Source organism: Periplaneta americana, chromosome 4 (genome assembly GCF_040183065.1).
Source record: "Periplaneta americana isolate PAMFEO1 chromosome 4, P.americana_PAMFEO1_priV1, whole genome shotgun sequence".
NCBI lineage: Eukaryota > Metazoa > Arthropoda > Insecta > Blattodea > Blattidae > Periplaneta > Periplaneta americana.
In genome coordinates this window covers 152,156,069-152,168,105 of record NC_091120.1, presented here as the reverse complement: position 1 = coordinate 152,168,105, position 12,037 = coordinate 152,156,069, and the positions used below count along the sequence as shown (strand labels likewise).

Genomic DNA, 12,037 nt, shown 5'->3' with positions numbered 1-12,037 from the left:
TTTCTTCCTCTATTTTTGGCTATTTACTTACATAATATAATAATAAGTTTATTGCTAGAAAAATGTAATACAAAGAAATTGTAAATATACAACATTCTAGCACTCCCATGAAAGAGTGTGTTCTCGTGCTCATGGGAGGATTCGATACATAATGATGTTACAATATATGACGTCTAAAAATTTAATATTTACTCATAAAAATTGCTTACATAGGCTACATTTGTAAATTTGAAACTGTTGGAATTAAATAGATTAGAGTATTTATTTATTAATTTGTTAAAAATTCTAGCGCCAATATTCCTACTATGGTTGAAAGCAGTACTCGTTACACGCTTGGGTTTCAAGAAACGTATTGTATCCATGCCTATGGTTTTGTGTTTGTAAGTATATCTAAGGTGTTTAGGTAAAAGAGGGTTAACTCCAATTCTTTAAATGTGACTTTTTTTTGCTGTAATTAGTATAAATATTTGAAATTTAATTGGATTTTAAGAATGTTGGACATGATGGTAGACGCTGGATTAATCTTACTCAGGAGAGGGACCAATGGCGGGCATTCCTTCTTTTTTTTAATTGGTTATTTAACGACGCTGTATCAAATACGAGGTTGTTTAGCGTCGATGAGGCTGGTGATAGCAAGATGATATTTGGAGAGATGAGACCGAGGATTCGCCGTAGATTACCTGGCATTCACCTTATGGTTGGGGAAAACCTCGGAAAAAACCCAACCAGGTAATCAGCCCAAGCGGGGATCGAACCCGCACCCGAGCGCAACTTTAGACCGGCAGGCAAGCGCCTTAACCGACTGAGCCACTGAGCCTGGCTGCATTCCTTCGTATAAAGTAACTAATAATGTTTTAAAATTTAATTATAGCTGTTTCTGAAAAATTTTTCTTTTGTGGGATGAGCCCTTCTACTTAAACACCATTGATATGACCTGATATATGTGTTATTTTTAAGTGTGAAATTTAATAATACCTTGATATAAATTTAATGTATTTTCAAGACTTCAAATTCTAAGAACAATTTTTCGGTAGGATAATCAATAGGGTTTTTAGACATATTTTAATTATTCTTCTCTATAATAAATCTAGTTGATTAAGGTTAGTTTTATACGTACTAACCCATCGTAATATTCCATACTGGGTTATAAACTGAAATAAGGCAAGGTAAACTGTACGTAGTACATCTACAGGTAAGTAATTTCGTAACTGAACAAAGTAACATATAATTCTACGTAATTTACTACAAATATTGTTGATTTGTTTGTCCCATTTCAGATGTTTATCAATAATGATTCCTAAATAAATAACCTCTGAAGATTCATTTATAATTGGAAAATTACAGCAAATTGCGGAACAACAAAAATTGTGCAGTTTAATGTTTAATGTTGCATTGATAGTTTTAGCAATAGTATTAACAACAATATTGGATACTAGCAGTATTGATAGTGTCAGTGAAAGTAAAAATAATAATAGTAATTCTACTACAAGCACTGAGAGTAATATGATTGAGGCATTAGGGTACTTACTATTAGCTAGTATTGATACTGGCACAATTGGTGGTAGTAGTAGTAGTAGTAGTAGTAGTAGTAGTAGTAGTAGTAGTAATAATAGCAATAATAATAATAATAATAATAATAATAATAATAATAATAATAATAATAATACATTTCTTATGAGAAAATATAAAGGAACTGTTTTTCGAGCCAACTTGTACAGAAGTGAAGGCAGGTGACACATTTGTAAACACGCAGGGGGTGGGACGACTTCGTATTAATTAACTGAAGGGTTGACAGAACGACATTTGTGATGCTCCAATAGCAACATTTGGGGCGGTTACGCCTTCTGCTCCCAAGTCAGAAAGATGATTACAAAATTACGGTAATAGCAGCAGATCGATCACTTGGCGGCAATTGTCCAGAAACGGGGAAATGGCAGAGATCCACCGGGCTGTGCAGATGAGACTGTGCTCTCCGTGAGGCACCGTATTTAATTAGAAATTTAATGCACTGCAAACCACAAAGTATCATAATGAAGTTGTTGGTACACATATGCAGGAAATTGTTCTCGTCTGCGTGTTTCGAGAACGAGCAGGAGATGTGTCATTCAGTAGTGAGTCCAGAATGAACTTCAAATTAGGCTGCTCACTACAGCTACTCTTCGGCTCAAAACGAGGTAAGTAAGGAACAATGACTCAATGACAGAAAGATTGAAACACTGAGTGAAATAATGTATCACGTATGAATGAATGAATGAATGAATGAACGTATTACAAAGTAGATTGGTAAATGAATGATAAATGAGTGGATGAATAAGAAATGAATATATATATACCCTATGTATTATAATTAGATGGATAGATGAGTGAATGGTAAGTAGGTCGATGAATGGATACGTTAATTAAAGGATAAATATATGAAAAGCAAATGAAGAGTCCACTGCAAGAATGATGGATGTCATTTGAAATACATTTTGCAGGAGAAGCAATTGAAAGTTTGAAATGCTTAGCGCTCAAATCTTAACTGTGATTTTCCGATCATTACTGGACAATGACTATCAGTGTTAATGCCATATAATTCTCTATGTACATTCTATATGGCTTAAGCTATGCATTGACAGTCTTGGTTCATTTTCGACAAGAAAGTGACATCCATCATTCTTGCAGTGGACTCTTCAAATGTATGGATGACTAGGGAACGAAGTTCGGACACCAAAACATTGCCTAAAGACGGTTAAAAGTTTAAGGAACACTGGCTATAGGCTGACGTCAGTTGTTTACTTTACTGATGTAGGTACCTTCAGGTTCGCACGCAAAATGAAAGACGTCGCGTGAAGGGAGTTCTGTTCATTGGAAGTTAAATGGGTGCGGATTTTATATTGCTCATTGCTTTCTAATAAGTTGTTTCGATACAGCATGTCTGTATTCGATTTTAAAAGTAAACATTACGTAAGGAGTTCAACTATGACCTAGTGAAAATACTGTGAAGATGTATTAAAGTGCCGCCAATAATACCTGTAACTTTGCTTGTTGCTTGTGAAAGACTTTGGCACTGATGGTCAATGCTTCAGTTTTTTTTTCTTGTTCTATAACTTTTAATGTTTATTTTAAGAGTTGTGGAGCACGACCAGTAGAAGACCCTTATATTATCACTGGACAAATCTTATCAGTACTATACTTCTTATATTATATTATTCACCTGGAGATTACTATTTTTTAGTCAAGGACGAAAATAGATAATGTTTTAAAGTGTGTGAGTTAGACATAAAAGTTAATAAGTATCGTGATTCAGGAAACCATAGTGACTATAAAAGACATCTGAAATTGTTTAGTGATTCGATTTCGTATCAGTCCACTTTTTATTATGACTTGTGTCCGATGAAGATATGTGCGAAAATTCCGTTTCATAAACTTGAGAATCAAAATTTTTAACACTTAATTGAAAAGCATACGTGTAGGAAATTGCCAACTCCAACAACCGTGCGTACGCAATACTCACCCTCGTGTTAAGAAATAACTTTAAATTTTATACGACTAGCTGTTGGTAACAACAAAGGAGTTGAACTAAAACTGAAGAGTGTTCTTGAAGAAAAATCCTGCATATTTGAAACTCTGTGAAGTGCAATAGGAACTACATAGTGAACAGACACAAAATAATAGACAACATTATAATAAATATATTATAATTTAAAAACGTTTTTACCAATAACATCGTGTAATTTCGAAAAAAAAAAAAACATTTACTTATTTGAGAGACAATCGAAACTCGTTTATGCTTGACAATTTTCGAATGTACACAGTTGTACATTGCAATAAAATTAGTGACACTTAAAGTACACCATTTATTTTTATTTAAAATCTATCACCATTTTCTACAAAGGAAAAAAATGAGAGAAGTCGCTTTCCTAAATGTGTGTTATACTCCATCGGTCTTACTAATAAACCGTGTATAGTTTTTATACGAGACTTATGCAGAGTTGAGACAGAAAACGTTACTAATAAACCATGCATAAGCGATGGATGTATAAATAGTCTGTAACTATACAATGGGAATTGCTTTGCAGTAGTTATATACACGAAACCACTTGTTTAAGCTTTGTACATAGAGAAAAAATGGCCGCTCCTCTAACAGCTGTTCGTATCGACTGTCATTTTATGATGATGGTTGCCTTGTAACCGTAGAAGAACAAACCAAAGAGCACAGAATAATTAGAATAACATTGCTGTAGCTTGTACTCTTTGACCAAAATATAGTGTGGTAATCGATCAGAGCCAGCTGTACTATCGATACTTAACATGGCACACTAGAGCGCTCTACCGGATGCAATAGAGAACCTCAGATATTCTATTACCTTTAGTAATGAAGTAATGATGAAACTATGACGTAGCTGTGTAACAGTTATATTGTTATACACGACGTATGTAGTGATTATTAGTAAGGAATTTACACACGACGTATAAACGAGCTACTCATTGTAGAAGTATAAGACAGTTAAACGTCTGTATATAGAGTTTTTATTAGTAAGACAGTATTTGTTTTAGTTACCTGACTATACCGAGTAATATTTTGATTCAAGCATAGCAGTGCTCTGTACAAGTCTCAGTTCCACCCTGAGTAGATGTAAATAACATGACTTGTATAACACGCGACGTGGTTAACTTCGTACGTTACGTGTCCAAAATTCCATCCCTTATAGTGACAAATGTGTGAATGAATTATCCAACAAATAGATGGATGAAATAATTGATTAATTATACCTAATTAATTAATAGTAATTTAATAAACGAATGGGTGGAGGAGTGAATGTCTGAATATACAGGGTTATTCACGAGGATTTACCGTCTTTTATGGAGCTTATTTCTGAAGACATTTTGAGCAAAAAATGTTACATAAACATAGTTCCTATTCTCAATATTTTCAGAGTTATACTAATTTAAAGTTGTTTGTAAAATATGTTTTTTCTTTAGTTTGAAGATAAAAGAAAAATACAAATAGAGAATGAACCATTCAGAAGTACAGTAGAACCCCGATTATCCATCACCCTATTAACCGATTGTTAGATTATCCGTCTGTCTTTCTCTCGCTTTCTTTCTTTTTGCTGCATAAATATTACTATACATTGTATTAGCACGTTATTCTTCTAGAGTGTTATTACAAGACTTTATCCTTGCACAGTATAGTATACTGTTCGAGTTGTCGTACTGTATAACTTCTATATAAAAATTCTTCTACGGGTGTCAAAATAAATCTTGTTGTGCTAAGTATCGAAAAAAAAAGTGTAGGCCTAAAAAATTGAGTGGTTTGGGGAAAGAGAAACCGTGGCTCATCTATCATCAGAATACGAGATTGGAGTGTATAAAGTATGTAAATCTATAACACGAGACCTCCATTATTCCTATCTTTCCACAGACAGACACTTTTCCTTAAAAATCCGTCGTTGACAACCAGACTTACCTAAATTAGTAGACTTCTGATCCAGTACCTAGCGAGTTAAATACAAGACCATGGAGGAAATTACAAAATCTTTTATGGTACAGATTATCCGATTTTTTCGATTAACCGTTCAGCCCATCCCCTTCATTACCACGGATAATAGAGGTTATACTGTATCATTTCTTTAATTGGCTAGTATTATGAAATTAAAAATGTGCTGTGAACTCCTTAGTTACTTCGTACAGACATCTTTTCCTATTTTTAACTAAAAAATTACATTATTCTTACGCACTTATCACAACAATTTTACAAATCACACCACTTCCGCCGACTTTATTATTTGCAGTTTAAAATTTTGCATCTTAATTTACAGTCTTGAAGAGTTTACAACACATTTTAAAAAACGTCACCGTCCGCTTGAGTACACTTGGCCGCACGCTTGTGAACGGCACTCGTCGCTCTACGTAACTGCATACGGCTATCTTTGATTTCCGTAGCGCTCGTGCTGGCTGCTGACTGCACGCTGACCAAGATCACGCGTTCACAGCAATGCGTTCCAATAACGAAACGTAATATTGAGAATAGGACTCATGTTTATATGACATTTTTTGCTCAGAATGTCTTCGGCAATAAGCTCCGTAAAAGACGGCAAATCCTCGTGAATCACCCTGTATATAAAGTGGTGTTGTATCAATATAATTTTTTTATGTTTTATTTAACGACGCTCGCAACTGCAGAGGTTATATCAGCGCCGCCGGATGTGCCGGAATTTTGTCCCGCGGGAGTTCTTTTACAGAATCAATAGATGTATGTGTAAATTAAAAGATGGATGGATCGATTGTCCAATAAATACTAATGATCAGAATCACTACTATCTTCATATGCTATAGATATTAGACGAATAGGATCAGTTCCGTACGTAAATTTTAAAATTGAGCTGTCCAACACTTCATTGGTTTTTCTAGGTGTCTTCGTTCTGCAATCTTGAGACAACGAGAAATCTTTTAGTCTATTTGGATTTATTCAAGTTTCAGCGATTTGTATATTTTATTATTAACCCTTGAATATGATTTAAATGTTCACTTTTTGAATGTTGTCTTTTATTGTGTGTTCTCGAAGTTTGTAGCATGGTATATCGCCTTCTAATCTTCATTTTATAAGCTTCCGTACGCCTTTTCTGTGATGTCATGGAATTTCGTCTTTCATAAGCACACAGAAGCACAGAAAAAAACAATTCCTTTGTAAAATTCTTATTTCTGTGTCTATTGTATTTATAATATTTATTTACATTCCATGGTATTCGTACATCGCTTCACAGCTAGAATATGGTTCATGTCAAAAAATCTTAATAGTACTACAAAGTCTTAATTAAAATATACGCAGCAGACAATATAGTCTACTAGTACAACACAAGTTTAGTATCAATAGTACAAGACAGAAATACTCATGAAGCGTTATTGATGTCATAGATTCATCTATAGAATAGAAGGCGTGAGAAATTAGGTACTTCTTTACTTGGGCCCTACATAATCTTATGTTTTGAGTTTGATTTTTCATATACGTAGAGAGGCTATTACAAATTTTTACTGCCATATGACGCACTCCATTTTGATAGCACGATAGACTTTCAGATGGAGTATGAAGGTCATTTTTATTACGCGTATTAATACTATGAACTGTTGAATTAGTTACAAAGTTTTGACGATTACATACGAGGAAGTTTATTAATGAAAAAATATACTGACAAGCCATGGGCATTATTTGTAGCTATTTTTTTTAAATGGTCCTATACGATTCTCAAGATTTGGCACCTACTATTATTATAATTACTCTTTTTTTGTAGTATGAATGTACCATTATTATCTGTGGAATTTCCCCAGAATATTATTCCAAAACTCAATACCGAGTGGAAGGATGCAAGTATATTGTTTTTAAGGTATTGATATTTACTATCTCTTGCATAAATCTAATAGCAAAACAAGCTGAATTTAGTTTTGGGGGTAATTTCTTTAATATGATTCTTCCAATTTAACACATCGATTTGCTAGCCAAGAAATTTGATGATTATTGTTGTTTCTATTAGAGGCCTATTGTTAATTATTGCGTTTGAAATTTGCGAGGTTGTAATATTTCGTAGCGAGAGACGAAGGGATATTCATCGTGGACTCCGTCGGACCGGGTGTTGTGTGGCTGAGTCAATAGATAAAGCCAAATAGTGAATGACGTTACTTACAGAAATGCGTTCTGAGGACTTCAAACAATCATTTGTAGCTAAGAAGGTCAGCACAATAAGCCTCAGATTGCAATGTAAGCCTTCGGGCCCTCTGTAACAGAGAAAAGAAAAGAAAAGATGTACAGTACTATACTAGGAGCAGAAGAAATAGGCGGGTATGGCGAACCCCTCATTCACTACCCCGACTCCTATTTCCCTAAGAACCTGCTTGGTGTATGGTCCTGTCCCAAATAACTTACTCCTCCAGTCACACTTTTGCACTACAGGAAAACTTAAAAGAACAAATAAAATAATAACGTGATTTCTAGTAATTAGAAAAACCTGATTTACCTGTCCGCACACAGGTCTGAAACTCATAAGTGACAACAATAAGGCATCACAAATGATGTAACTAAGCCAGGAGATAATGGGTTATGGTGGTCAGTTCTGTTTCCCCCTCCATTGCATACATCACTGAATAGTAACATGTAACACTAATCAGACTTCAGATGATGTTTTCATTTATAATATTTCGCAAGTTAGCCATTTCACAAATGTAATAATTATTATCATGTAAACCTAATATAAGAAATCAAATATTAAACATTACACACAATTAGTATTTTGTTTTTATGCGTTTTCAGAATATTGTATTGAAATAGTAACTACTAAATAATGTTTATACAGTTATACCTGGTGAGGTTTATCTTGTCTCAGTAGCAATAAAACCAAGTCCATTCAAATGAGGGTGGAGATTATAAGAGGGTTGTAAATTTTCAGGATTCCTTTCAAGACCTTGTTATTGTTTCCTGAAAGACAAGCTCAGTGACGGAACTACACAGTACGAAGAGAAATATTTTGTAATTTTATTTTGCGGTACAGAATGTATCAACTAGTCCCTTCCGCCAGTGGATGGATGGACGGCATCGCTCCACTCCTTCATCGTCATAACAATACAGAGGAAGTTAGACATATCTCCTTTCTCTCTCTTTTCACAGTGAGACAAGATACATCACACAGACTTATCAACTTTGTGAATCATGAGGAAATTAAAAATTAAAGTGCAAAAAATTAATATATTTTTACTGTGTGTAGAAAATGTACACGTTACTGTAACATGAACGAGTTTCGTAATAAAAAAATACTTATGTATTAGAAGCACACTTACGAATGGCTACTTTAACAAAACAAATGACACAATAAGTATGACTAAAAAATTCGTTCTGCACAAATTCTTTTAACCGATCGTGGAGAAACACCACGTGCTTTGGCAGTGGCTGTCTGCGTTGATGATAGAACATTTTTAATGTCGTCACAGACTTTAAGTTCTTTCAAGAAACAACAAACTTGTTAAATAACGCCTTTAATATAAATTCTGATATCAGAGACATAATAGTGATTTCTTGGATGATTAGTATTTAAAAATACTATGTTTATTATGTTATTATGATCATTTTTTTCGAACAAGCTATAACACAATAATATCACAGACGAGCACTTGTCAACAACCAGCATTCGAACACAACGACAGGAGGTCTCTTTGTTCAGGTCATAAACCGCTAGAGAAAGTGTGGAGTGAGTAGTTTCCGTACAAGAACAAAAACCCGCCCATTTCTTCTGTCTTTACTTTCTTTTATAAAACTGCATATTAAAATCATTTCTTCGCCAAGAGTTTACAAAATATTTTGATCTTATATTAATACATAAAATAAAGGAATAATTTAAAATAACTATAACTATTATTTCGTCAATTAAAAAAAACATAAAAATGAACGGACTTACTGAACTGTTACATACGCACATGCAATTTGCTATTTTCTTTCTTGCACACGGTTACAATTTACCATGTAAATACTGTATGTCAAAAAGCCAAGCAGGTGGGATTTATGACTTGGTGCGGAAAAAACCATTTACTTTACAAACCCTCTTCCGGAACGTACATTGTAATTACATTTAAGGGGTGGTCTACAATAAAAAAAAACAACCTGCGTAACAGTCTTGCTGAAACCAAAATCTGGATTGTCAAGTGCTTTCAGTTTGGAGACAAAGCGTACCTGTGATTTGTCACTGTCCAATATACATGACCGCGCTCAACAGATAGGCTTCAGTACAGTCATTATCGTAATTGTCAGCTTATTACATATAATTACTTAAACAATTTCCAGCCCAGAAACAGACTCAAATTGCAATCATGTGGATAAATAAGTCCCTTCTCTTTTGTGGGTACAGAATTCGTGTCTATAAAATATGTACAAAGCTGTAACATCCGTTTCCGTATTGCCAACTAGTGGCAGAATCATTTCCCACGTACTAGAGTAAAGTTACTTATTCATTGGAGTAATGCAATCTGTGTGATTAATATGGACTTTCTGCGGTTTCCGCGTATGACTACTAATTATGCAGGCCTACATCGAAGAGCCACGTGCTGGCGTGGCAGGATATGAGCTGTTTGTTTTCTCGTTGCGGAAGAGGGTGGCAGATATTGATACATCTACATAACGTAATAAATGTCTTGCGGTTTCCAAACACTGCGACATAAATCAGTCTGTTCAAGGGATAACTTGCTCAGTTGTATTTATAACCAAAGCCACCGTTTCTGGCATGTGAAATAAGTAATGGGAACGTTAAGAGAGAGTATCTTATCTTTGTCGCAATCTGTCAGTGAGAAGTCTGACAACTGTGATTGTGAGATTGCTGACGTGACTTGTGTTTAGGAGGTGGTAACACTCTCAGCTGAAGTGGCAACAGGTCCACTGACTGTTGTGTGTACTCAAGGACACACCCTAGAAACGCAAAGTGCGAGTATCTTGCCTTTGCTGCAGTCAATGGATAATAAAACTGACAACTGTGATTGGCAGAGTGCTGATGTGACGTGTATTTGGGTGATACCATTCTCAGCTGCACTGGAAACAAATGCTCAATGACTGAGCCTGCTGACGGGTATGTTTCCTCCCTCTCCCTTCTGCATGACGGTGCATATTGCGATATACTTCTCATCCGTTACAGAATTTATTGGCATTCAGTCTATCCATTTCACAGGCTCCTTTCTCCCTCATATCCACTTTTCAAATGCTTGTAGTTGCTTCTCTTCACTTCGTCGTAATGTCCACGTTTCTGCACCATACAATACCACACTCCACATCAAGCACTTCACTAGTCTCTTGCTTAGTTATTTTTCCAGAGGTCCGCAGAAGACGCACCTTTTTCTATTAAAAGCTTCCTTTGCCATTACTACCCTCCTTTTGACTTCCTGGCAGCAGCTCATGTTTCTGCTTTTAGTACACCCCAAGTATTTGAGGCTGTCCACTTGCTCTACTGCCTCACTTAGTATTCGCACGTTACTTACTTATTTAGAAATGGCTTTTAAGAAACCCGCAGGTTCATTGCTGCCCTCACATAAGCCCGCCATCGGTCCCTATCCTGTACAAGATTAATCCAATCTCTACCATCATATTCCACCTCCCTCAAATCCATTTTAATATTATCTTCCCATTTACGTCTCGGCCTCCCTAAAGGCTTCCCCCCCCCGGTCTCCCAACTAACACTCTATATGCATTTCTGGATTCGCCCATACGTACTACATGCCCTGCACATCTCAAACGTCTGGATTTAATGTTTCTAATTATGTCAGGTGAAGAGTACAATGCATGCAGTTCTGCGTTGTGTAACTTTCTCCATTCTCCTGTAACTTCATCCCTTTTAGCCCCAAATATTTTCCTAAGAACTTTATTCTCAAACATCCTTAATCTCTGTTCCTCTCTCAAAGTGAGAGTCCAAATTTCACAACCACACAGAACAACCGGTAATATACCTGTTTTATAAAATCTAATTTTAAGATTTTTTGACAGCAGACTAGATAACAAAAGCTTCTCAACAGAGTAATAACGTTTCTGTTCTTTATTTTTCTTCCAACAACCATGGTCTTCGTCTTGTTTGCATTTAACTTCATCCCATACTGTTCACCACTGTCATTTAGCTCCAGTAGCATAAATCTTAGTATCATCTCCTCTTCTGCCAACAACACCATATAATGAGCAAATATTATGCACTTTATTCTAGGCCTACTGGCCTTAGCTCTGCCAGATTAAATAAGTAAATTATTAAATTATTATTATTATTATCACTTCTGCCATGTTCAGAAAACAGTTCTTCACTAAATCCTCCATGTAGGTTTTGAATAGGGTAAGTGATAAGGGGCATCCTGGACGTACTCCTCTCCCTATTTCACTTCCTTCAGACATTTCTTCTCCTATCCTGACATTTACTCGTTGTTTCATAAAAAGATTACTGAACAGTCTCCTCTCTTTCCAATCCAGGCCAATTTTTCTCAGGATCCCCATCAGTTTGTTGCAATTCACTCTATCTGAACTGTTGTATCAGTGAAGCGAGTTGAG

The 12,037-nt window shown here is 35.4% G+C and overlaps 1 long non-coding RNA gene across 1 annotated transcript in view; it reads right to left on the bottom strand.

Annotated features, from left to right (window-relative positions):
* Positions 1–12,037, bottom strand: part of LOC138698330 (uncharacterized) — a 169,417-nt gene that overhangs the window by 103,131 nt on the left and 54,249 nt on the right. Inside the window, exon 2 of the long non-coding RNA XR_011331833.1 lies at positions 7,665–7,755. This is a non-coding gene — a long non-coding RNA (uncharacterized lncRNA). The remainder of the gene's footprint in view (positions 1–7,664; positions 7,756–12,037) is intronic.